This window comes from Corvus hawaiiensis, chromosome 5, assembly GCF_020740725.1.
Source record: "Corvus hawaiiensis isolate bCorHaw1 chromosome 5, bCorHaw1.pri.cur, whole genome shotgun sequence".
NCBI lineage: Eukaryota > Metazoa > Chordata > Aves > Passeriformes > Corvidae > Corvus > Corvus hawaiiensis.
Window position 1 is genome coordinate 42,380,097 of NC_063217.1, and position 26,581 is coordinate 42,406,677.

General features: G+C 44.0%; 1 long non-coding RNA gene across 2 annotated transcripts; it reads right to left on the reverse strand.

Annotated features, from left to right (window-relative positions):
* Positions 1-188: 188 nt before the first annotated feature.
* Positions 189-25,913, reverse strand: LOC125325750. 2 transcript variants are annotated; one of them, XR_007203528.1, is made up of 4 exons: positions 22,058-25,913; positions 4,456-4,781; positions 2,555-2,715; positions 189-1,985 (listed from the first exon to the last, which is right to left on the reverse strand). It is a non-coding gene; the product is annotated as an uncharacterized LOC125325750 (long non-coding RNA). The 2 variants fall into 2 exon arrangements; XR_007203527.1 differs by lacking the exon at positions 22,058-25,913 and adding an exon at positions 8,223-10,415.
* Positions 25,914-26,581: the final 668 nt, after the last annotated feature.

The window sequence follows — 26,581 nt, forward strand, 5'->3', positions numbered from 1 at the left end:
CGTGTTTTCCACATCTTTGCCTAAAAGCCCCCTTGATTTCAAAATTATAATAACTCGGAGGGAAGGGGGTTGTATCTGCCATTCCAAGGGAGACTTCTGCCTTCCTTAGCAGACACCTGTCTTTCAAACAAAGACACTGGGCTGCAGAAAATTCCCCAGAAGGCATATGCAAAAGGAGGGAAACAAACTTGATGAAAATATAATTTATCTAGCTTTTATTTCTTCTTTTTTGCACAACGATGAAAACAAGACAGGTAATGTCCTCTCTGTAAAGGCACAAGTAGCTCTTTGGATGCACTAAAAATGCTTTTTGAAATAGTAACATAAGGGCTTTTAAAGTAGTATGCTCTATAACCAAATTACAGTAGCATCATGTGTAATATTCCTTACATTTACTGATAACTTCCCAGCTTCCAGTTCTTGGGAATGGGAACTAGATTAATTTAACTTTGATACTGCACTAAGACCCAGGGAAATGCCTGACTGAGTGACATTGTGTACATCATACATTTCACATCAACCGCACCATCCTTCTGCACTTGCAGTTGCTACCAATTAATCCTGGGCTCCAATACCTTTCCTCCATCTGAGCATGATCCAAAGAGCCACCCCATTGGATTCAACAGGAGCAGCCAATACACGATGGGAACTCTGAAAGACATAAACTCTATTGCAAGGTAGGCACTGCAACACACAGGTGCCTGTTTTGAAACCACAAACCAGGAGCTCTAATTCTCTGAGCACTTGCTGAAGGACAGTATGTGCAGCAGGATCGCATTTTATTATTTTATAACTTGTTCAAGTGCCTCCAAACAGTTAGGCTTAGGATTCATATTTATTAGGAATTTACCTAAAGGGGGATATGTGGACATGAATTTAATCTTTTAATAGGTCTGTTTTGCAGACAAGAAAATATCAAAAATCAGCCCATCATTTTGTTTGCTCACATATAAACACTGAAGTGAAAAAAAGGAAGAAGATCTGTTATTTTTGCCTCCTTAGAGCTAAAAAACTTAATTTGAAACTCCAGCATCTCTGAGAACTTGATAATAATCCTAGTGGTGATATGTAAAGGGTTGGAGGAGTTTCATACAAAATGCTCTTACTTTAGCTACTAATTTCTGTGAGGCTCTTTGCATGACTTCATCAGAATGAGTTATGCCAGCTTTAGGAGAGTGGATCATTTATAAAGCACATATAAATGATGTATTCAGAGAGTGTTTTGTGTTCCAGCTGATAAGCATTAATTGTATGCAAAATGGCATACAGCAACTAATCACACCTCTTTCTTGCAAGGTAGTAATGGCCATTTGGGTAGGAAGCCCATAGTTTTGGATATTTCTAAGCTAGTCTTACAAGCATTTTAAGATCTTTAAGAAATGAGCCAGGTAAAATTTGTCCAATTGTTATAAATTAATAAAAGATGCAAATCTAGCCATCTGCATGAAGAAAATGGGAAGGTAGGCAAGGCTGTTTCTAATCCAAATCCCCATGCTGACTCCCTCTGCAGCAGCGAGGAAATTATTTTCTCTGCTCTCAGCCCCAGCTTTCCCCCTCAAGCGCTAGTGCTAATTATACCTGCCTCACTGAGGTTTTGTAACAAACAGCCTGTGTGTGAAAACTACTTTGATGCAAACAAGCTCCAAGTTTTAGTAATAAACATATGGTGAATGACATTTTGCCTGGATTTACGCACTGGAAGAGTTTATTTAGATCAGATTTGGAAACTGATAGCGAGTCGGAGAAACACTGCACCATTTCTCAATCAATAAATAAATACTTGCGTGTACCCTTTGCTCTAAATGCATGGCAACCTGGCTCTGTGCCAGGCATTAGACAGACGGTGTGCTCGGATTTTTTGCCCTTATCTTCATTTTTGTGGAGCTCATCATCCTCTCTTCCAATGCTTGGTTTAAGGGCAGAGGGGGAAGGTGGGAAGGTGGTGAGACCATCCAGGGCAGTGTTCCAGCACCTGTGAGGCAAATCTGAAATGATTTTCATATTAAGGCTCTCAATTACTCCTTCTCAAATAAGTGTTTCCATATGGACAATTGTATGACAAGTGGGACAGAGTGGTTTCTGCATCCTTCAACTGCAGCTGCTGATAATTTTTGTAGAACAGGACGGATTCCTTCACTTCAGACCCAAATTAACTTTCTAAGATACGTGCATCTTCTTCTCCTCTCCCTCCCCCCCCAGTCTTAAATTACCAATACCACAATTCCACTGGGGAACTGGGAAAATTAGGGTATAAAAATGTTTATTTTTTTTAATAGTTTTAATTACCATGTATTTTTAAAACCCTGTGATTTCTCACATCGCTGTGGGATAGCTATTCTAATTTGAGTTGTGACAATGTATGTGGGTATGGAATTAAATTTAAATCTGCCATGGTTACTAACAGCTATTGTTACCACCCTGCACAGGATAACCCTGATGTTTTGCTCTGGGGCCTCCCGTTCCACGGCCATTTTCCACTCTCAAGATTTAAAAGGGATCTCAGCGCCTGAACCTCACCAGTTCTAGCCATGCTCTGGAAACCACAGTCACTTACATATCACCCTGGGACTTGTAGATCTGGCGATGGGACTGCTCTTGATGATGATGAGATGACGAGAGATCTTGATGAGAAGACAAGTTCAGAGCGCCCAACTGAGCCACACTGTGGGCCTTTTTGACATTTTTCTTCTGTGCCTACTTCTTCGGTCCTGTTATCTGAAGTTTGAGACACACAGACATGAGAGATGGGGTTTGGAGTTACTCAGGATGGGGCATGTCCTGGAGAACAGTTCTACCAGATAGAGAAGGGGAAATAAACCACCAGCGGCGTTCATCACAGAGGCCCCTCTCTGGATTTTGTAAGTCTCAGACAAGGAAGGACTTTAGGGTAGTTTACCCAGTGTGGCAAAATTTGAAAGCCCCAGTGATTGCAGAAGGGATCTGAGGGTACCAAGGGTCTGGGTGGTAGAAGTAGAAAGATCTCCCTTGAGAAAAGTCATGCTGGCAAAACAGCCTTGCTCCTTGCAGCCTAAAAACACTTGGAAGAACAACCAAACAGCTTTCCTTCAGTAAACACTATGATCACATTGCCTTGTCTCCTTTTTTGGTCTAATCTTAACATTTATGAATGCACCCAAGACTATGGGAGCAATTGGGATCATCCCAAAGCACAGACCAGGGAGTCCCACCCACAGCATGCACAAGTGTCCTGGCTTTTGCGCAGGCAGCTGAGTAGCCTGTCTATGCAAAGAAGACCAACAAGTAAAAATAAAAGCCAAACAACAACGAGAAAAGTGGCAAAACAACAGAATAAATTACTATGTTACATGAACATTTTAATAAATGACAGGGATAATGATTTTTAAATTATCTCTTCATAGCTGATGTATTTCTGCATTAGAGGCAGCATTTCATAATCTATATGAACTGTGCTGCTTTACAGATGTTACCTTTTATAATTCCCATTGAAAAACTAAAATGCTGATCCAGATGACACAGCTGGTTAACATAAGTATTGTATTTTCAGATTTCCAAGAAAACTGTCAGGATGACTTGAAAAAAATATTTGGTTTATTATTTATAAGACATGCTAGCTTTCCAATGCCAGCTAATTCACTTAAGATGCTATACCAGTGTGCTAGGTTCAGCTGAGCAAGGGATTTCCAGCTTTGCACAATTATGGCTTTGGCAGCTAATACTGCTTGCAGCTGGGGTTTTTTCCCTTTGGTTTTTGTTTGGTTTTGGTTTTTTTTTTCCATGCAAGTTGACTAAATCCCTGAGTTTATTCATATGCCCTAGAATATAAATCTGCTGGTTTCAAGGCAAATTAGTTTCATTTTAAATCATGTTAATTTGCTTTTGAGGGTAAACCAATGATTATTTAACTGCTTGGAAATTCTCAGATCTCACTTCTGGATGTGTGTGTGTGTTGTTCTGTCCTGCATGTTGAGACCTGTGGGACCAGAAGATCAGTGATAGGAGGATAGGCACGAGAGTGGGGAAGAGATGATGGGGTTTGCAGGGCATATGACTGCATGGAAACTTTTCAAACCAGGTCCTGTAGTGGCACAGCTGAGGTGAGGGCAACTCAAATGAGAAAAAACAGGCCCGGAAAATGAGAAGTGACTTTTTTTTGTGTCAGACACTGCAGAAGGGTAAGCCTTGAGTGCATTTTTAATACCTAGTGGAAGACGAGTAATTAGTAACAACATTAATGATCATAAGCATTGGTAGTTTCAGTCCTCCAAGATTTTATGATGTCGAAAGAGTAACTGTACATGTCAAAGGCTGGAGGGATTTGAACTCCTTGCTCTTCCACTGAAAAGCACAAATACTGACTTCCATTTCTCTCCTCTAACACCTTTCTTCTCTGAAAAGACAAAGGCTGATGGAGGAGCAATGATCTAATACTCCCAGTGCTCTGCCTTCTGAAGATTAAAAAAAAAAAGAAAATACCTTCATTTTCAAAAGCAGGATGAGGGGTTTTTTCTCTCTTCATATTTCATTCATTGCATGGCAGTGAGAAACTTCACTTTCGGCTTCACTTTGGGCTGTCAGGGCAGCAGCACCACCGTCTCCAGGAGGGCTCTCATGCAGGTCCACCAGCACCGCACCGGGGGCTGCGGCGTGGAGAGGCTGGCACAGGGACAGAGCAGTGGTGGGAACACTGCTCTCACAAAACAAACAGATGAACTGAGGGCAACGGGTTCCCCTTCCCATGCAGATCGATGGGAAAGCTGTCTTAGGGCTATGAGCTGGCAGGCATCACATCTCTCTGTTTCCTGCAGGGAGATAAACCCAAGGAAAACTTAGAGACAGTTGATGGGAAGGGTCAGCTCCATGCACCAGTGTGCCAGGTGGTCCCTGGTGATTACTGAAACACAGACTGTGGTGAAAACTTCTGGGAATAGATTAATCCCTATGCAGATCAGTTTATACACCCATCAGGAGCCATCAGGTCTCAGAGGGCATCAGAGGCACTGGGACCAGCCACGTACCAGCTCCCAGGCTGCCTCTGGAGGCAGAAATGGAAATGGGCATCACCAGCACACCCCTAAGGAGCATAGCTTTTGCAGAGCTCCTTGCCAAAGAAATGGACAGTCTCTACAAGAGCTACCAGGCATGGGGGAAGGAGTGTGTGGAAAAAGCTCCATTATCCCCAGAACCCTTGTGAGTTCTGTGCTCCCTGACAGAGGGAAGTGAGCAGATGCTGTCCCACAGAAAGTGCCTCCCCACTGTCCCACAGAAAGTGCATGTTCTCCCCTCCTCCACCAGCCACTTGTGCCAATGTGACCTCATGAAAATCAACCAGAAGTCCCCTAACCCCCCAAATCCTGAAACAAAGCAAAAGAACCCCACCCAAGGAGGAAAAAACCCTACTGGCAGTTGACCACTGCACAACTGCTCTGAATTATCCCAAGGTGATGGGCTCAAGGAGATGATGTCCAGAGAGCTCAGCTGAACTTGCAAGGCAGAGCACTGGGCAGGGGAAACACTCACCACACCCATTTTGAGAACAATTTGCCTGATTTTTTTGCTGGGCTGAGGCAGCCTGCTAAGGGACCTGCAGCCAGAAAGAAAAGTGAATAAAAACAGTCATGGATTACTTACTGCAGGGAGCCTAAACTGACTGAATTGTGGATCTGATAAGGTGCCAGAAAGCTTTATTAATTAATTGACTGGCAGTGGGAACCATGCGGGCAGCAGCAGCCCCTGCCTGCATCCACTGACAGCTCCCTCTTGCCAGCCCCACCAGCCAAGACACATGGAGTTTGTGGGGAGGAAGCAAAAGGAGCATCCTGGGGATGCACATGTCCACCACTGCTCCCTCCCTCTTTCCTCATGCTCCTGTTACCAAGGCTTGACTCCTTGCCCAGAGGCAGCTCAGGTGCCTTCACATTTGTTTTTAATGAAGGATACAACTGTGCAATCCAACAGCACACAGATGCAAAGAGAGCCTGGAAGTTTAAACATAAGCTCTTGAGATATGCCTGCCATAAAAGCAAACCCTGCCAGTACACGCAGTGTGCAGCACATGGTGCTTCCCTGGGCATCACAGCAGCAGCTACCTGTCCCACCCTGCAACTGGCAACTGCCCCAAAAAGCTCCTTCTGCCCCTGCAGAGCTGGGGCTGATGCACCCCCTGGCCATGCAGCTGTCCCCAAACAAGACCCCTGACACTGACACATTTTATCTTGTCTCAGCAGTGCAAACGATGGAGACCAAATGTTGCCACCAGTCCAACACTGAGCCAGCCAGACTCCGGACAAATTGCTACCAATAACTTCCAATCTCCCTGGAACCCACTGTGGGCTTTGCAAAGAGTGGGACCCATATTCTCAGATGATGATGGGACTTTTAATTTACTTATTTATTTCTCTTTGCCTCCCTCCCCTCTGTCCAAACAGCCTTGGGTTGTAATTAGCGGTGTGCTGCTTTCCTGCTGCTTTCCCACCGCTTTCCCAAAAGTACAGAGAAAAACCAGAACATGGTGGGTAGGGAAACACAAGCGGGATTAAATACCAACAGAAATCATTCCGAGGGTGTAGGACCAGGAACAATTTTATTTTTCACATTTCACTCAGTATTTAAAAAGTACAACCACCTCCAACCTCCAAAAGACACCTCCTCGCCTCCATTGTGAAATGGAAATGAGGGTGATATGTGATTTCCATCCTCCAGGCTCCCTCCCTGGTTCCCACCAAATTCTTCTCTGCCCCCTTAGATGCTACCAGCCACAGCACAGCCCCAGCCCCATGTACCCCACACTTGGCCAAGTGCCCTGGACCAACCTGGAGACCAGACCCAGCACAGAAGCCACCAGCCCTGTGCTGGGGCAGCTGTCGAGGGTGGATGTCCTCGATGGCTTTCATACCATCTGAGTAAATCCTGTTTCTGACCTCTCTTTACGGATACGTGTTTTTTACCTGCAAAACTGGTGTGCCTGGCTCCCCTTTCCTCTCTCTCGTTTTCTAGCAAGCAGCTGCCCATTGCAGGGCTGCCTCACGTCTTCTTCCCTCCCTCTCTGCCTTTGCTTCTAGGTTTGTTATGTATCAACTGCAATGGCTTCTGGAAGTTTTGCAGCATCAGATTTCTCACTCCTTGCCCTTTTTCTCCCAATGCCTCATACCTCAAGAATGAGCTATTTATCATTTTTCAGGAAATCTGTCTTAGGAAAGTTTTGGCTGCTCCAAGAAGCTGGGAAGCTCTGAGAGACAGCTCAAGCAGGAGCTGTAACCACTGATGTATTCCCTTCTCCTTTGCATGTATCGAGGCATAGGGGATCCTCACCTTGCACTTCTTCCCTATATGCTCCAGCTCCATCTCATCCCACATGCATCTCCCACAGCTGGCAGAGATGAGTGTGTGGCTCCTGCTGGGCTGCCTTGCTGGCTCCAAAACCTGAGGGGAGCCTTTTGTCAGTGGGGGCTGGACCCCCGTATCCTGCCCCACACTGTGGGAAGCCTTGCACCGAGATCTGTTGGTGCAAGGGAAGGGAGGGGAGGGAAGCGCAGAAGCTGCCCAGGCTGTCGCAGGGAGCTGGGGGCACTGTGGACTCACGTCCTACTGCTCCTACAACCCCCAGCTCAGCGTGAGAGCTGTGCAGATGGTCAGACAGCACCGAACAGCTCCCAGGTCCTGTGAGCAAACGCCGCCCCCGCGCCTGGGAGGGACGAGCATCATGGGGACGCAAGCGTGTGACCCTCCTGCCTCTCCTCAGCGGGACACTGCCGAGCGGAGCCGGATGGACACACGCACGGCCAGCCCTCCAGCTTCACGCACATCGCTGCGTTTCACACCACAGCTCTCGCCGAAAGCTGCAGGAAAAGGCCTGGGAAACACAGTTTGCCTTAGCCTGTAACACTCCCATGCCTGAGTCTTACTAGATCCGTACAGTAAATCCAGGAGGGTGTCTGGGGCTGCTGCCTGTAATTACAAGACTGATAATTGTATCAGGTGTAATCTCGCCCTCCCTCCATGCAGCCCTTTACAGCTAAGCACGGGAATAACTACGTCGCTTTAAGCAAGGAACCCTGCCACGTCAAGGAGTAAAAGGCTGCAAATCCCCCCTAAGATAAATCTACTGCAGCCTCTTATCAGCCGCAGCGCAAGGGCCCCGAGCCGGTCTGCACGATCTGGGGAGCACCCGGGGCGCTGCGGAAGGTAAAAATCAGCAACCCACGATTAACACCAGCAGCAGAGCAGGGGCTTCGTTCACTCACCGGTGCAAACACCTTCCCCCGTGGTGAGCCCCACCAACAGGTTTCTGGCGTCGGCAGGGACACTGCGCGCACCTCCGCTGTTGCCACCCACGAGATTTTGGGTATCACAGGCCATATTTAGTAAGCCCCGCTGTCACCAAGGCAACGGGTTTCGCTTAAACGTAGGGATGCACAGGCCCGGATGCTCCGAACCTCGCATGGCAGGGGGGCCGGCACCGCCAGCTCCTCACCAGGGCCATGCTGCTGCTTGCCGTGCAGCAGCACAAGAGGGTGGACGTAAATGGTCTTGCCTCTCCGAGTCCTTGCTCTTACTGGGTGTGCAAATGAATTGCTTGCCATGAAAAAAGGAAAAGGAGAAAGGAATTACAGTTCTTTTTTTCCCAGGAGGTGCAATTCAGTTCAGGGAAGGCTCCACAAGGACCCCCTTGAAGGATGTACCTTGCAAGTGTTTGTTGTTCTGAGCTACACTGTGAAATTGCAGCTCCAGGAGAAGGTTGTGGAAGGCATCAGGCAGCCACCAACGGCCCTGCACATCACTAGGGATGGTGGCAGCTTTTGAGGAGGACAAGGTCCTCACCAAAGGCCTGGAAGTCTGGGTGACCAGCAGGAATTATTAAGGTTGGAAAAGACCTCTAAGACCATCGAGTCTAACTGCTAACCCAGCACCACTGCATTCACCCCTAAACCACATCCCTAAGTGCCACATCTACACGGCTTTTGAACCCTTCCAGGGATGGTGATTTCCAAGCCATTGCATCCCTCAGTTCTCAGCAGCCACTGTGGGTGCATTCACTGTGATCCACTGATGGAGCAGCAGCTTGCCTGTGACCAGGCAAGCCCATCCTGCAACAGCCATCCCAAAGACTTTAGTATCCAAGCCTTTTACAAAACCCCAGGGTTTTATTCCAGTGATGTTCAAATGCTCACACAAGCATGACTTAATTTAATTTTCAGTGCTCAGCAGAATGCATTTTTTGTTGCACCTCAGCTGTGTTGCAGAGATAAATTATGTCTTTAGTCTTTTGACAATTTTGCTAAAGCTTCATTCCCAGCTGATCTCTTTCAAATGATGTGTATTTCAGGGGTTTTTATCCTTAATTAATCTTTGTTATTAAAAAAAATAGGAGTTTTGGAAAAATGCATTTTCTGCTATTAAATTCATATTAGAGCCTCTCAATCCTCTCTTATTTCCTTCCATTCCCTGAGCCTTGGCCTTTCACTGCCCTCACAAACAGGCAATCCCTGAGACCTCTCCAGTACATGTCATACTGCAGGAGACTGGAAATATTTCAGAGCCAGGAAATAATGACAGTTATTCCATTAGATAGAAAGATATTCCTCCACAAGCTTCACTAAAAAAAGCATTACACCATTAATAATATTACCCAAAACTCCATTCCAGCTCTAAGTAGCCCAGCTATCCCTTTGTCTTGCTGCTCTGCACTGTATCACTCTCTTCTCCTGAGAACACTTTGGCAAAGTTTGCTCAACTGCACAGGATATTTTTGCCATAACACATGTGCTCTCATCATCCTGATGTGAATCCCAGGGACTGACCAGGAAGCCCCCTGAGCTCCCACAGGCTCAGGTTTTCTGCAAACACATGCAGTGTGCTCTGAGCAGGCGAGCTCCTGACCTGGCTGCTGGCTTTGGTTCCTCGGCAGCACATCCTCACCTTACAGGGTCATCTCTGGCCTCCTGCTTCAGTTGAAGGAAGTGCACTGAGGGCAGGTAAGGTTGCCAGGCCAGCAACAGTGAGAAAAGAAACAATAATGTTACCCACACATATACTTTCCAGCTCTGAAGTGCTGTTTCCTGGGCTGTGCTCTGATTCCTGAGAAATTCTGGCTTAGCGAGCTGCAGTTATCTCTCCCAGCCCCAGTCCCCTGGGACCCAGTGCTGTGGGGTTTGCTCCCACAAGCAGGGATGGGCTGCAGGTGCTCTTGGTGCTGGTGCTATTGCCACACAGGCTGAGAGGCTTTAAGCCATCACTGGGTCATCTCTGTGCTTCAGAGGAACTAGAAAATCCCTCGGTCTTTCTAGAAAAAGGCAGTGAAGAAACCCAGAGGAAAGGCCAGATTAGACATGTGGACACAGGAAGGGGGGGTAAAAGGCAGACATGGCAATGTCATTATTACAGCTGGTGAGGGGTCCGAGGCTGTGACCCAGGAAGAGGTGACCGGTCCAGGGAGATGGTCCCAAAAGGAATCGCCTTCCCGGGGTCTGGTGTCTTCCTCTCAGCTGCTGGCAGAGGGGCCCTTGGAGAGGCTGTCAGCTCTTTAGTGATATCAGCTCGTGATTTCAGCTCAGCTCTGCAGGGCAGCCTCTAGGCCAAACCAGACCGGAGAGAGAGACGAGAGGACCCGTATGGCTGGTTCCACACGAAGGTAGCTTTATTGTGGGTTCCCTCCGGCGAAGGGAAGGCCAGGGACGAGCTCTCTCTCTACAGAGGCGAACTGGTCTTTTATAGGGATACAGGGGATCAGCAAGGGGACCAATGGATTACAGAGGGTCTGGGATAGACCAATGGGTTACAGAACGATCTGCATAGGATCTCCCAAAGGATTGTGGGTCTACCTTTCCTCTCCATGACCCAAAAGTAGTTGCCTTTCCAGGGAGTCCTGCTGGGAGATTGCTCAATCTCCTTATCTCAGCAGACATCCCTCCAGGGCAGTGGCTGGGCATATCCCACATGTCCCACTTTTATATCTTGTCTCTTGATAACTGTGATACTGAGACAATCTAAATGCTGAAAAAATATCATATTCTCTCCCCAAAACACCTGTGCTAGCTAACATATATATATGTGTGTGTATATATATATATACATATACACACACATCTATCTATGTAACTTCTTGGAGGCAGAGCCTGTGCTGACGCTACGTTCACACTCCTGATGAAGCTGTGAGGAGCTAGGAGTAATTTTGCTCCATTACATACAAAGGTGAACTTGGGTTAGCTGTGTTTAAAAACAATAATAAAAGCACAATCCACAGGAAGTGGAGAAAGTTAAATATTCCCATAGACAGTTTTACTTAAATCTTCATACTCTTGGACTGGCAAAGGAGCAAAAATGCCAAAGACCAGCCCAGTAAGAAATTTCAGGCAGTGCAGAGCAACTGTGCATTCTGTAACTACTGAATGGATATCTTTATCTTAGTGGCTATCTCAGTCTTAGTAGAATAATCACAGTAGATCATAGAATCATAGAATGGCCTGCATTGGAAGAGAACTCAATAGTTCCAACCCCCCTGCCGTGGAGGGAGGGAGGTTGGAATTAGATTCCAGTAGATGCCATAGCACATATTCTCAGTCATTATAGAAATGAGCACCACCCCAGAGGTGCTCATTCACAAGGATGAACCCCTTGAGTTCCAGACAAGCCCCCTAATGGCTTTGGTGGTTTTAACAGAAAATATCATTTAGGAACCACCAGCAGAGCCACAGTGAGAGCCGTGGCTGGGAAGTTGGGTGAATCAGGACCACGAGTACTGACATCGTTCCCCCCATTCCCTGTTGGGAAGCTGCAGACACACATCCCCAGGGAGCCTGGGCCATGGCATGCCTGCTTTTATACCCCTTTGGGTGTAAAGCTCTTGGTCCCCACAGAAGCAATTTGCTCTGACTTGATGGGCTGGATGTCATCTCCTGGTGCAGGCTCTGCCAGGAGCTGCTTCCCTGGCAGTGAGCTCTCCCCGAGCCCCCAGCAGCAGCAGTGGGGCTTTCTGGGGATGGGAATCCCTGCACCCCTCCAAAGCCTGCGTGAGTCATCGAGCTGTTAGAGATGGAAGGTTATTTCTGGATTTTACTTTCTGGACTGAGGGAAACACTGCGGTGTCAGCACCCAGCTGTGCTTTTAGGAGGTGCGTTGTTTGGCAAGTCTTGCAAATCTATTTCCATAAGCAAGCACATGCATGAATCACTCCTTACAAGAAAAAGCTGTAGGGGTGAAAGGGCCAAGACAAACTTTGCTGGGAGATAATGAAGGCAAACCCATTATTTTTTTTCTCCAGTATAAGTAAAATAGCCACAGAGAGGCAGAGAAGCCAGAAGCCCCCTTTCTCCCCCTATCCAGAGCTGATCACTCTGTTTTCCCCACCAGCTCCTCAGCAAGGATCAGTACCATCACCGACTGATGCCAACCCACTTCTGCAGCAACATCAGCACTTCTCACAATGTATCTATAAGCTTGTTACCAATATTATTTCCCCATCTGCTAAGAAAAAAATTATCATCTTCTCCTGTCCAGTCACCCTTTCCCCACAAATATCAGTGTTTTCCTAACACCACCTATTCCCAAGGTAACTATTCTGTGTTAATAAAAAAAAGCTTGAGCCCAGCAGGCAGACAGCAGCAGTGTCCCAGGGGATCTGGAAAATAGAACCAGAGGCAAAATGGTGGCTGTGATAAAGCAAAAGAATAAGGGACAGAAAAGGAAAAGGGACAAGACGGGAAGAAAGTAAGGAACAGGAAGAGAAATATGTGGAAGAATTTCCCTCCAGCAGCGATCCCTCCTAGGAATCCTGATGCCCCTCAGTAATCCTAGTCTCCCAAGGAAAGCTGAAAGTGTATGGGGAAGCAGATGAAAAAGGGAAGCGTGAAACAACTTATAGTGCCACTAGCATTTCTTGCTTTGCTAAATATCTATCTGCTACATCTGAGGAACCTTTTCGGCATCCACAACTTCCTCTCCCAACATCCACAGTTGTGACCTTCCCTCCACCTGACTCCTTTCCGCTTTAGCTTTCACGTACACGTTCCTAGCATTCATAACTTGTTTCTGTTTGCCACATAGTATGGCAGCAAACAGCCCCTCACACACGTTGTGCTCAGTAGTTCCTTCAAGATTTAAATCATTGCATATGATTACACTCAGACCATTGGCATGCTGTTGCTCCTGATTTATATAAACTTCTGTACTTGCATATTCTCCAAGTATATTTTCAAAACGTACCACCCATTAGAGAGCTGTTAAAGAGCACTGCTATTTGACAAGCAAGCAAATGTGGTATTTTCTGTTGTGACTAGGAAAGAAGCTTTTGCAATTTCCTGGAATAAGCGCTTTAAACTCTTAACTTGCTTCTGTCTCGACTCCTGTAGTCCTTGTTTCCACACCCTAAATCTCATTCTTGGCTTTCCTTCCACAGTCCTTTAGCCAATACTTTAAACCTTTCCTTTATCCTCATTGCATCATTTCCCACTTATTTCACCTTGCTTTTTCTATTAAAGTGTCTGGAAAAGTTTTCTGCTGCTTTTCAACCACGATCAGCAAAGGTAACTTGGACTCATGCTGGTTTTCACTGTATTCCTAGACTTTACTGGCCATGTCCAACTTACTCGGCTAACAGGTCATTTTTCCATTCCTTGTTAGCTTTTTAATTTTCTCTGAAGTGGTTAGTTGCAAGCCCTACCTTACAAGGCCAGTTGAGATTTAAGGTCCTCATAATTCCTGCCCTCTTATCCTGCAGAGATCCCAGGCTTTAGCCAGTCATCCCAGCTGACTTCATGGCAACTCCCTTGTACCAGGTCCAAACCCCTTAGTAACAGGCTTCCTTGCACTAAGGCTGAACTGACTCAACTCTTCAGCATGTAATAAATGTATCATCCTGTCCTGCAATCTGTGCTTCTTCCTCTGCCAGGACTCTGAATCCCAGCTCGTTCCTTATCACAGGTCTGTCCTCCAAAACTTTATTTGCCATGCCATTGCCTAATCTCTTTTTCTACATGACTGCCTTCAGGTCACAGCCTGAACTCCACTGTAATTTTTAAGTGCACATCTAGTCTAAGGAGAATTTTATCAGCCTAGTTTCTGTCATGGCCTACCCAAAGCCCTGAAAGCTTGGCACAGCTTCCTTATCTCATCATCTCAGACTTGCCGTGTAGCACTGCTACCACCATCTCTTCTCCTAGCTACCTTGAAAAAGGAATGAAATAAATAATCCAGTCTCTCCTCCCTGTTCCACTACTCTTTCCTTTCCTTTCTCTGGCACTCTGGTCCATGGCTGCAGGGTTTTCTCAGGCCATCAGCTCTGCAGCTTTATTTAAGCTCAACCAGAGTGTCAGACCCATATTCCCTTCAGAGTGCTCTCTCTTCTTAGAAAAATGCAGTCTGAGTACAAAGCTTATTAAATATGTACTGAAAACAATAAACCAGCAGGTGACAGATGAACAAATTACCTCCCCCTCAGGTAACCTTGTTGGAAGGTTACTTCTCCCTCCCCAGGGAGGCACAAGATCTCTCATTTATGTGATGTCCGGATAACATGCAGACCTGCACCACCATAATGACTTTATACACATCACATGCTTCAGGGCTTCAGCCACTCGCTTGCTGAATACAAGAAGGGACTATTCCCCTCTGTACAAATTCGGTGAGATTTTTTTCATGAGTACTTCACTTTCTGAAGGATCAGCAGTAGCGCACAAAGAGTGAAAAGGGTCCTCCTCTTGTAAGTGATACCCACCTGAATAATTTGGTTGTAGTGGTGCAGGCGGCTGCAGCTACTCTTTCTCCTGAGGAGAACTCAGACAACCAGCTGTGGCGGTCAGCAACCCAAGTTTAGCATGTAACTTTCAGTCATGGTGAGAACACATGATTCCCTTGTTTTATCTTTTGCATGTTTTCCCCTGATTGGTTAATATTTTGTGACCTTGTTTTACATATGAAGTTATGTATATTCATTTTCCTTCTTTAATATGTATTAGTTCTAGAAAGTTCTTTGTTCCTCAACGCCCCATTGGATCCTTCCCTGAGTTCCGCCTATATGTTGTTCCCATTGGTTCCCTTCCTGTCAATCCCACCTGCTTGTCTCTATCCTATTGGCTGAGATCCCTTTCCCCACCTATTCTGTACCCAGTATAAGATCCCTGGACCCTCCCACCAATTGGCCTCTTCGTCCCTGTCTTTTCATGGGAATAAACCTGTGTGGAACACATACGGAGAGTCCTCTCTCTTTTCTTCTTTGGCTTCGCCTGCGTGCCTGCTGAACAGCGACAGAAGGATGCAGCCCCTTGTGGGTGAGGAGCTCTAACCCCTTTTCATTGTGTGATGGGCACTGAGTGCTGCCTTCCAGAGGGGTTTCAGCGTTGACCTCCGGGCTTCTTTGTGTCGGCATGTGAGCGGTAAAACCCCCTTCTGCCAGCTCCCAGTGGCTGAAAACCCCTCCATTTGGCAATCAAATTTATTACCAAACGTGGCAAACAAATATTATTCCAGTCTTTCACTGTACTCTCAGTCTGGCAAAGCATTCGTTTTCTCCTACCTTCTTGGACATGTACCATAGTACATCTCAGCTCTGCACTTGCAATGTCACTCTGCTTCTTCCACTTCCTGAGGTAGGGCTCCCACCTGTTTGATTTACAATGCCAGAAATGTCTTCACTTGTCTTAAATTACTGGCATCAGTTAGTATATGTTGTAGAAATTTATTGGCACATACGGGGAACCAGGTGAAGTCTTTTCCCTCCCTCACTCTTCATAGGTGAGACACATCTGGAGAGCTGTATCCAAGTCTGGGCTCCCCAGTACAAGACAGGAGTGAGTTCAGCAAAGAACCATGAAGGTGATTAAGGGACTGGAACACGTGGAGAGATGGAGAGAGCTGGGACTGCTCAGCCTGGAGAAAAGGTGTATAAGTACTTGATGGGGGGAGTAAAAGGAATGAGCTAGGTTGGTCTTGGTGAGGCCTGGCAACAGGACAAAAGCCATTGGACACTAACTGAAACACAGCACATTTTTAAATGTAAGAAAAAGTATTTTCTACTCTCAGAGCTGTCAAGCACTGGCACAGCTTGCCAAGACAGGTTGCAGAGTCTACATCCTTGCAGACACTCAAAACCTGACTGTACATGGCCCCAGTCAGCCTGCTCCAGCTGATCCTGTGTGAGCCGTTGGGGAGGTTGGAGCAGCCAATCTCAGCAGTGCCTGCTGGCCTCAATGACTCTCAATGCTGTGACATAACAGCAGTTATGTCCTATGCCAGTCTCCTCTGACATAGAATACTGTGGCTTTGTCGAGACGGACATAACAGCACGATGCTTGTTGTAATCCAAAGCCGTAAAAGATTTTTTATTTTCTCGGCTGCTATTCTTATACCTCTTGACAATTGCTGTGGCTTATTGAGATTGGCTACTTAGCAAACAATGACAAGGCTGTCTAACAAACAATGACCATTCAAGCAGTAAAACAATTAGCTCTACAAGCAAAAGTACAGTTGTTACATATAATCTGCAAGTTCTTCCATGTAAATGCTAAAGCTCCCATGCAAGAAATATTCTCCTTATGTCCAGATCATCTTCCCTCACAGATAATCTTCAGGGATTTCCCTGTGGGTTTCACTGAAGCTGCAAAATTTCAACAAAAAAAATCTCACAGGAAAATTATGACTGTCTATACATCAGACTTTCTGAGGACCCCAGAGAAGCTGTCAGCCTCATCACACCTTTGCAAGTCTTTTGCATTGTCAGTGTCCCAGGAGCTCCTGGCTTTGTGGTTTTTTCAACCCGAACACTGGGAGAAACACTAACCCTAACCCTAGTTTGGGCCAGAAATCGCTCATTGGGCTGTGGCGAGTTCCAAGCAGAAGGAAGATGAGGGAGGCAAGGTTTGGGCTGTGCCATGCTCACCTTGGCCTGCCTTTCGCATGGTCAGTGTCCCTGGAGCTCCTGGCTTTGTGGTTTTCTCAACCCTAACCCTAGTTGGAGGCTAAGGAAGAGCATTGTGCTGAGGTGACTTTCAGTCAGGAAGACAAGAAGTACAGAAGGTTGGGGCAGAGTCACGCTGCCTTTGGCATGCCTTTTGTGTGGTCAGTGTCCCTGGAGCTCTGCGATTTGCAGTTTTCTGAACCCTAACCATGGGCGTAAACCTAACCCTAAACCTAGGCAGAGCTGGAAATAGGGCATTGGGCTTGGTGAGTTCCAAGTGGAAGGAAGATGAGGGGGTAAGGTTTGGGCTGTGCTGCGCTCATCTTGGCCTGCCTTTCGCATGGTCAGTGTACCTGGAGCTCCTGGCTTTGTGGTTTCTTCAACACTAACCCTAGGTGAAACCCCAACACTAACCCTTACCCTTAACGCTAACCGTAACCCTAACCCTAGGTGGAGCCTAAGAAAATGCACTGGGCTGAGGCAAGTGCCAATCAGGAAGACAAGAAGACTGCAAGTATGGGGCAGTGTTGCCCTCCCCTTGGCATGCCTTTCGCATGGTCACTCTCTCTGGATATCTGGGGTTTGTGGTTTTCTGAACCCTAACCCTAGATGTAAACCTAACCCTAACCCTAACTGGAGCTGGTAATACGGCATTGGGCTAATGCGAGTTCCACGCAGGAAGATGAGAACAGAACCATGTTGGGGCAGCGCCGTTCTCCCCTTGCCATGCCTTTTGTAGTTGCAGTGTGTCTGGACCTCTGGGCGTTGTGGTTATCTCAACCCTAAACCGAAATGTATGCCCAATTCTAAGCGGATCATCAAAAGCAGCTTCTTGCCTAGGTGCCCAGCACATGGATTGTGCCAAGAAGAAAGTTGTGGAGGGAAGAATAATTTGGCCGAGGTCTGTTCTTCTGTCTAAATGAAATGGACCGAAACCTGCCAAAATGATACTCACCAAAATCTCAAAATCAGGGAACAAAGTGAAACAAAAAGACAGGCCAAGAAAATGATGAACTGTAATGCTGAAAAAAAAAATAGAAAATTCTGAACAAAGCGAAACTGATAAAATGACATGAGATGACATAAAGTGCAGCGAAATGGACAAAATCTTGCTGAATTTCTACTCATTATAATCACAATATTTCATTTCCTTTCATGTTCCTTTCATGAAAGGAAATGATATATTGTGATTTCAATGAGGATCAGTTCGGTAAGCTTCGCTTCATTTCACTGCACTTCTTGTCACCCCATTCGCTTTTACCGGTTTCACTTTGCTTAAGAATTTTCTCTTTTTATTTTTAGCATTTCATTTCTCCAATTTCTTCTCCTGTCATTTTGTTTACCTTTCTTCCCTGATTTCAGGATTTTAATGGGAATAAATGTTTCAGGTTTCAATCCTTTTCACTGCACCCCATTTCATCTCCATACATTTCGTTGTAGTCACTCTATTTCCAAATCCTTTTTTTTTTGGTTGCATTTTATCGTATTTCCTTTCCAGAGTGTTAGTTAGACATCCTTCTTCCATTTTAATATTCTCCACCGGCAGAGCCCTAACCCTAAATGGCATCATTAGTGGTGGTGCCCAGGGTGTGGTTAGGGGTGTCACTGGGGGCAGCGTGTGGAGGCCACCACAGGCCACCGGTGGACATTTGCAGCACTCCACAGGAACACAGTTCCCAGGAGCCTCAAAATCCTCCTGCCTGACAAAATCCTGGCCCTAGCACGGTCTGCACCCAAACCTTGGAGATGAACATCGCTTCACACACCGTCTGGAACGGAGGGTAAGCCCTGCTGGGGGAAAAAGAAATCCCCCAACTATGCTTTTTTTATTCTAAACTTAAAAATTAGTTGAAAAACCTTGAAAGACAAAAAACCAAACACAGTGTTAGAACCAGTTGACACATGCTCTCTCTCAGGGAGACACAGGCACATACAGGCAGACAAAGACCAACACAGTCAGACACAAGCAGTCACACAGACATAAGCCACAAAAATTCTTTTCATGAAAGGAAACGAAATCTTGTGACTTCAGTGAGTATGAATTCGACAAGGTTTGGTCCATTTCCCTTCATGTCATACACTTCATGTCAACCCATTCCATTTTATTGTTTTCACTTAGTTTCAGAATTTTATTTTTTTAAATTGGATTTCATTTAATCAATTTCTTCCCCTGTCCCTTCACTTCACTCCATTTCCTGACCTCAAAATGTCGATGAGTATAATTTTGGCAACTTTCAGTCCTTGTCACTTCACTTCACGTCACCCCAATCCATTTCCTTGTATTCACTCAACTTCCAAATTTCCTTTTTTTTCCATTGTACTTTATTTGATCATATATCCTTTTCAGAGTCTTTGTTACAGTTTGTTCTCTGATTTTAAGATTTCATTTCCTTTCAGGAAAGGAAATGAAATCTTAATGTTTCAATGAGGATCAACTGGGCAAGCTTCAGTCCATTTCACTGCACTTCATGTCATCCCATTTGCTTTTACTGGTTTCACTTTGCTTAAGAATTTACTTTTTTTTTTAGCATTTCATTTCTTCAATTTCTTCTCCTGTCTTTTTGTTTACCTTTCTTCCCTGATTTCAGGATTTCAATGGGAATAATTTTCACAAGTTTGGGTCCTTTTCACTGCACCTCATTTCATCTCAGTACATTTCATTGTAGTCACTCCTTTTCAAAATTTTATTTTCAATCGCATTTTATTTTATCATATATCCTTTTCATGTAACAAACACCCTGGAGATAGGATGAAATCAAATGCAATTGAAAAAAAAAAAGAAAATTTGGAAGGGGAATGAATACAATGAAATGGATTTGGATGAAATGAGGGTCAGTGTAAAGGACTGAAACTTGCCAAAATTATACTCACTGAAATTCTGAAATCAGGGAATGAAGTGAAACAAGCGGATGGGAGAAAAAAAGATGAAATAAAATGTAAAAGAAAAAAAAGAGAAAATTCTGAAACAAAGTGAAAACAATAAAATGGACTGGGATGACATGAAGTGCAGAGAAATGAACAGAAGCTTGCCCAATTGATCCTCATTGAAATCGTAAGATTTCATTTCCTTTCATGAAGGAAAGGAATTCTTCATTTCATGAAAGGAAATGAAATCTTGAAATCAGAGAAGAAAGTGAAACAATCAGACTACGGTAGACTTACAATAAAATGAAATTCAATTTAAAGAAATAAAAGAATATTCTGAAATGAAGTGACTTGAAGTAATCAAGCATAATGAGATGACATGAAATTCTCCCCTTGGCATGCCTTTTATAGTTTCAGTGTGTCTGGACCTCTGGGCTTTGTGGTTTTCTCAACCCTAAAACAACGTGTATGCTTAATCCAAAGTGGAGCAGTAAAAGCAGCTTCTTGCCTAGGTGCCCAGCACATGGATTGTGCCAAGAAGAAAGGTGTGGAGGGAACAATATTTGGGCAGTGGGGTGTTCTTTGTTCTAAATGAAATGGACCGAAACCTGCCAAAGTGATACTCACCGAAATCTCAAAATCAGGGAACAAAGTGAAACAAAAAGACAGGCAAAGAAAGTGATTAAATGTAATGCTAAAAAGAAAAATGAGAAAATTCTGAACAAAGTGAAACTAATAAAATGGCATGGGATGACATAAAGTGCAGGGAAATGGACCAAACCTTGCCGAATTGGTATTCATTGAAATCACAAGATTTCATTTCCTTTCATGAAATGAAGAATTTGCTTTCATGAAAGGAAATGAAGTCTCAAAATCAGAGAACAGTATCAATCAAGTATCAATTTGGCAAGGTTTGGTCTACTGCGCTTTTGACATGGTACCCTTCCTTCTCAGACCAGGGTAAGAGAGCAGAGGAGGCTGCTGTTCTGCTAAGTTCTTTATTTCATAGTCTCATAGCTTTCTTGAAGGCAGAGTTCAAAGGGGGTTTACATGATAAAGCCAAGCAGCAACAGCAAACAGCAGGCAGAAAACAGCTTCTTCTTCTTCTATATGCTCTATATTTTTTCTTATAGAAGTGTGGATTATATTTGCTAATTGACCAATAAGAATAACACACAATTCTAGTTTTCCTTTTCTTAACCTATCCTGGTCTAATTCTAACAGTCGTAAGCCTTACACAAGTGTTACATAGGTATTACACAGATTTGTGTATATAGTTTCTTTCAGTTCTTATTGTTTATGTGAACACTCTAAAAAATGTGAACAGTATAGTTCTATCTATATTTTGTCTAAAGTAAAGAATTTTGTGAAAAGGTAACACTGCTGCAGCAAGAACTGTGTTTAAGGTCTCTGCTGCAGCTTTTTAATGTTTAAGGCACTTAGCATATATTTCTACTAAAAGTTAAAAAATCTGTATTTCTATTTCACTTTGGTGTAACTTCATGTATCTCAACTTATGTCAGCTTAAAGGCTTTAATTCAACCCCTGTGCTTTGGCTTCCTTCTGGGCCTGAGTCCAGAGGAGCTTTCACTCCAACATCCCTGCACTTCTTATAATGCCATGCCATTTTATTGTTTCCACTTAGTTTCAGAAATTTTTTTAAATGACATTTTATGTCATCATTTTTTTTGCCTCTCTCTTCATTTCACTTCATTCCCTAATTTTGAGATTTCAATGAATATAATTTTGGCCAGTTTCAGTCCTTTTCACTCCACCTCATTTCATCCCAATCCATGTTTTTGCATTCACTTCATTTCCAAAGTTTTTATTTTTTTCCAACTGCATTTGATTTCATCATATCTCCTTTCCAGAATGTTTGTTAGACTTTTTTCTCTCATTTCAAGATTTCATTTCCTTTCATAAGAGGAACCTATAAATTTAACTATTTATAAGCATCAGCCAATCAAAGTGCTGCAATTTACATAGAGATAGTGCAGTTACTTTTCACTGTATCAAAAATTCTGTTTATTCTGGTGATGCATGCTGCCCATACCAGCCAGGCCACTGCCTGACTTCAATTCACCCTGCCAGATACACAGAATTAACTCGCTCTGTTGCAGTGGCTAAGTCCACTTTACACGCCCCAAGTTACCCTAAAAGTGATCTCTCCCTACAACGCTGTGCTAGAAGGTTCTTTGTCTAGATTCTGCTGGTCACTGGCCCTCTCCCCCCTCCCATCCCTTTTTCCCATTGGCCCTGTTATGTCACTCAACCTTGCCTCTGTCCCCTAGCCCTCAGACTATTGGTGTTGGATGCTCTGCCCACCTTTGGGAGCTCTCGGGATAAAACCCGCACGGGCTTTCAGTTCTGGGTTCTTCTCGCCTCTGCCCCCTTCGGGTGTGTTGTGATTAAACGCCTCGGAATCGCATGCAGAGAACCCCTCTCGCCTCTCCATCTCTGGTTCCTGCATAAACTGTGGGTGTGAGCGGCTGTTCGCGACTGCTTGCGAAGGTGAGATTGTGTGCACGTGTAGGTGCTGGCAGAGTGCCACTGCCTGAGCGTCTCCACGAGGGACCCTGCAGGAATAAAGGCGGCATCAATCCACTGAAGCTCTCATTCAATACTGCTCCTCCATTAAATCGGTAGTGAATCTCCTCCATACTACAGAGGAGCCAACACTTCACCCCAGGTTTCACCTTCAGTCTTAGGTGACAAAAGGTAGTCTGACCAAAAGGGCCATGAGACAGATGAAATGCAGACCTTCTAGGCTGAGGCTTTGACGTACTTTTACTGAACTCTTCTAGTGGCGTTGACTTGTTTCAAAGTAAATTCCCTTCATCTAGTTTTAAAGCTTGTTTAAAATAGTCTCTCTTTGGGCAGTCAGTGGCCATCAGTCCCATCACCTTCTTGACCCCAGGCATGGCAGATGAGCAGTTGGGTGACCTGAGGGCTGCTCCCCTTTAGTCCAGTTCTACCAGATGAAAAATATTATTGGTCAGAGGGAAAGCCAAAGCAGTTCCTAAATAAAACTAACTTGACTATCTTTTCTTTCGTGTGCTGGCATCTGGAAACAGTGTGAGAGTGAGCAGAGCTGTTCTGGAGCAGCCAAGTGATCAGATTTTTGTACACAAACTGTGGTGTTCCCCACTTAACTTGGTTTCATGGTATCCAGAGCTAAAAAATGCCAAGGCTGAAGAAATTTATTCCCTATAAAAATTTCAGCCTTCCGGTTCCAAACTTATTTAGTTCAAGATGTGGTAATTACCAGCTCATAAACAGGAAGTATGCCCTCCAGTACCCATCTACTTAATAGAAGTTTATTGGATGACATTGACCATAATGATAACTAAAACAGATATACAGCCCCATTAAATGAGGTTTAGTCTTCAACAGCTGTGAATCTATCTAGTAGCTTTAGTCTAAGCTTTATCCCCCCTATTCAGTACTTTACAGTCTTTTGTTCTTTCTTGTCTCTTCTCCAGATTCTGTGCTTTCTGTGGTGACATTAAAACAGCACTTTAGCTATCTGAAAATACAGCACTAATAAAAGGGAACATAAGGTCTCACATCATCATTCTGGTTTCTTGCCTTGCTCTCTCTATCCACTTCACATTCCCCTTGCTGGGTATGCTTTTGCTTAGCAATCATCCTTCTCTTCCAAAGCAAATAAAAAATACTTTTCTTGTTGTTAGACACAAAAAATTATAGCTATAAAAGTCAATTTGGACCACCTACTCTTAAAAAGAGCAGCAGTGAAAAGGGAAATAGAGCTTGGGAATAAAGATCAGTTCCTTATTAGTGCAGCTTTGTGTGAAACCAGAGTAACTAGGTGCTTAAATACTTCTGAGGATCACGGCCTTAGTTTCTTTCCACTCAGTTCCTCATTTTTAAAACACAAATTATTTTCCCACTTTCACAACAGGATTGTGAGGATAAATACATGGAGATCATGAGATATTTGGATACCACAGTTAAGAGGATCAAGTGATTGCTATGTGTGTTTTCTTATACTCTTTTGGGTTTTTTCAGTGGCCAATATCGTATCTTCAGCCAAGCTATGTAAAAGGAAAATGTATTTCTATTTCTATGAAAGCTTCATCCTAATTTTTTGTTGCTGTTTCACAACTTGAAATATATTTTTGGACCCTTTACAGTGTTCTCACTATTGTACCTAGGTGTTTTCTGAAGTTGTATGGGTAACCACTTCTCTCTTTAATTTCATCAGTTCCCATTAACATCCTGTGGCAATGAGATCTGTCAATCAGTTTGTTGTTTTGCAGGAAAACGATTGGAGGTTTAGCAGTTTTAAATATTTGGCCTTCCATATTTGCAAACTATCCTTTTATCTTTCTACACAGACCTACCTTCGTATCTTCTTTAATTGACATCTTGGTATTTCGTTTAATCTAGTCCAATTCATTTTGTGAAGACAACCTTTCCTTTGTTTAACTTATATTTGCTTGGCTAATTTTATTTACAAATATGATGTTACTGCAAATTTTGAGCAAAGCTCTACTTTTATTCTGCATACTCTGAGGAACTCCAGCCTTCCAATTGCTTAGAAACATCATTAGTTTCTGAGACAAGTAGTACCTAAGGTCTCAATACATCGTTTTAGATAGAGCTACTAGAACCAAACCACTTGCAGCGGGGATACACCATTTGTGCAAAGAGCACTGTAATAGCTCCCATAATGCTTCCTACCCCATACTTCACACCCCCTCATGTCCAGCTCAGCTTTTATAAATCACTGCTCTAATAGGAACAGAATTCTTCACTGGATCATCCACATCGACACTCAAACACTCTCAGTTAGGTGGTTTTATTTTAATTATCCAGCAGCCTCTTCTGACTATCTGTGGGTTATCTGGCTCTGATGCTGAGTGAACATATCCTCTCCTCTCTTCAGTTTCCATCTGCATCAGGAGAGGATGAGCAGGAGATCCTTGCTCAGAATGCACATGTGCTCTTTTCTCCCTCTGCAGAATTACAGCAAGAGGCAGTTACTGCTGGAGATTGTCAGCTGTAGATTCTGGAACCAGAAAATCAGCTAATTCCATTGTTTGCACTAAGACCACCAAAGGAAAAAAACCTAAAACCACCCAACAACACAAACCTGAACTCCTGCTCAAAAGGAGCACTAAGAGTCAAAAAATAGAGTTCATTAAAGTAATATCCTAAATAAAGCTAATGTACTCTCTCCTGTTCCAATGTGCTTCATTAATAATGGATAAACAAAGCTTCATCTACTTTAATTAATCTGGTTTCAAAATTAATTTGACCCAACACAAAATTAGCAGTCAATTTAAAACTTTGGTTAGTAAACAGAGAGTGTGTTAGCAGAAAGTGCTGTAAACAGCAAAGGGCAATATTTTATTCCCTGAAGTAAAAGGCCTGGTTAATTAATACACAGCTAAGGTAGGGAATGCATTTCCCTTGCCAAAAGCTAACTTTACTCTGATGTTTTATTTGCAAATTTAGACTGGCACAGATCTTCCTGCCTGTTCCAGAAAATTCCTGAATTGCCTTTAATGGGCATCTATCCTCTTTTGGAGAGTCTTGCACTGATGCAGAACTGATGCTGCTGCCTTTTTTTAACGCAGTCCCTTCTTCTGTCATCAGAGAATGTGGCTTGGATCAGCCTTGGAGCTCTCCTCAGTCTCCACACCACTCAGCAAAATTCTTACAGCTGTCCCTCCCAGCAGCTGAGGGGTCCTCTGGTGGAAAGGTGGATCAGCTTTTTCCCCAGCTATGTCCATGGCATGGATGATCTAAGAAAACTGTAAATCCCCCACTTTTTTTTTCATGTGTTTAAAGGATTCTCCAGCCGAAGAAGACTCACCGTTTGCCATTTGATTAGCTTTGCCCCACAACACATGTATAGAACTGTTTCTGTGGAATAAGATTCTGTGGAATTAGGAGTTAGAAAAAATTATTTCTACGTTCTTGTGTCATGTTCCAGTTATCAGATGCAAAGCTCTGTTTTGCTTTGTGGTTTTATGCAGTGTAACTGTTACTATTTGAGCTGTTGCTGTGTGGTGTCCTTGAGGTAAAGGGACTGATTGCATCCTTTACATGCCTGCATGCAGTCAATCTCAATCTTTGGTAATAAAGTCTAGAGAAAAGCTGAAATTCACAGAAATTAATTGCTTTAGATTATTGGTGTCTTAAGTAAGCACACATAAATTACTATTGCAGATCTAAAAGAAATACATGAAGGTGATGAACCCTTGTTTACTCTGATGCTTTTGGGAAAGAATTTAAATGAGATAGTATTATACTGGGGCCAGTGGACTGCAGTAATAAGTTCATACTTCTTCAAAATTATTTGAAATTAGTCTCTTACAAGGAAACAAAAGTGAAATTTTTCAATTTTTAAGGTTGTCACACATGCGTATTTTACGCATGACCCTTCTTGCCTCAAGTGCAGCAGGGGATGACAGTGCAGAACAGAGCAACAGCATTGCAATCTGAAGAGGTGTCTAGCTCCAGTACTCCTCAAAAATCCCTTTATAATGGGCAATTCCATAGGCCTTACTGTCAACTCAGCTATGCAGCCTCGAACCATTGTCTCATATGTGCGGAGGCTGCACTTATAATTAGATTTTGCTGAAAACAGATCATGAAGAAAAATAAATCACCTGCCAAAGACCTTGTGCTTGGTGAAAACATCCTGAATGCATCTGAAGCCTTGGTTGGGCTTGCTGGATGAAGAAAACAGCAACAGGACTGGAGGAAAGCTACTAAACTGTGCAAAGTGTCAGTGTTCAAGGGATCCATTTCCCTACTGATTCATTGCTGCCACCAAAAAAATGGGATTGATAGGGAAAGAAAAACTGATGGTTTCTC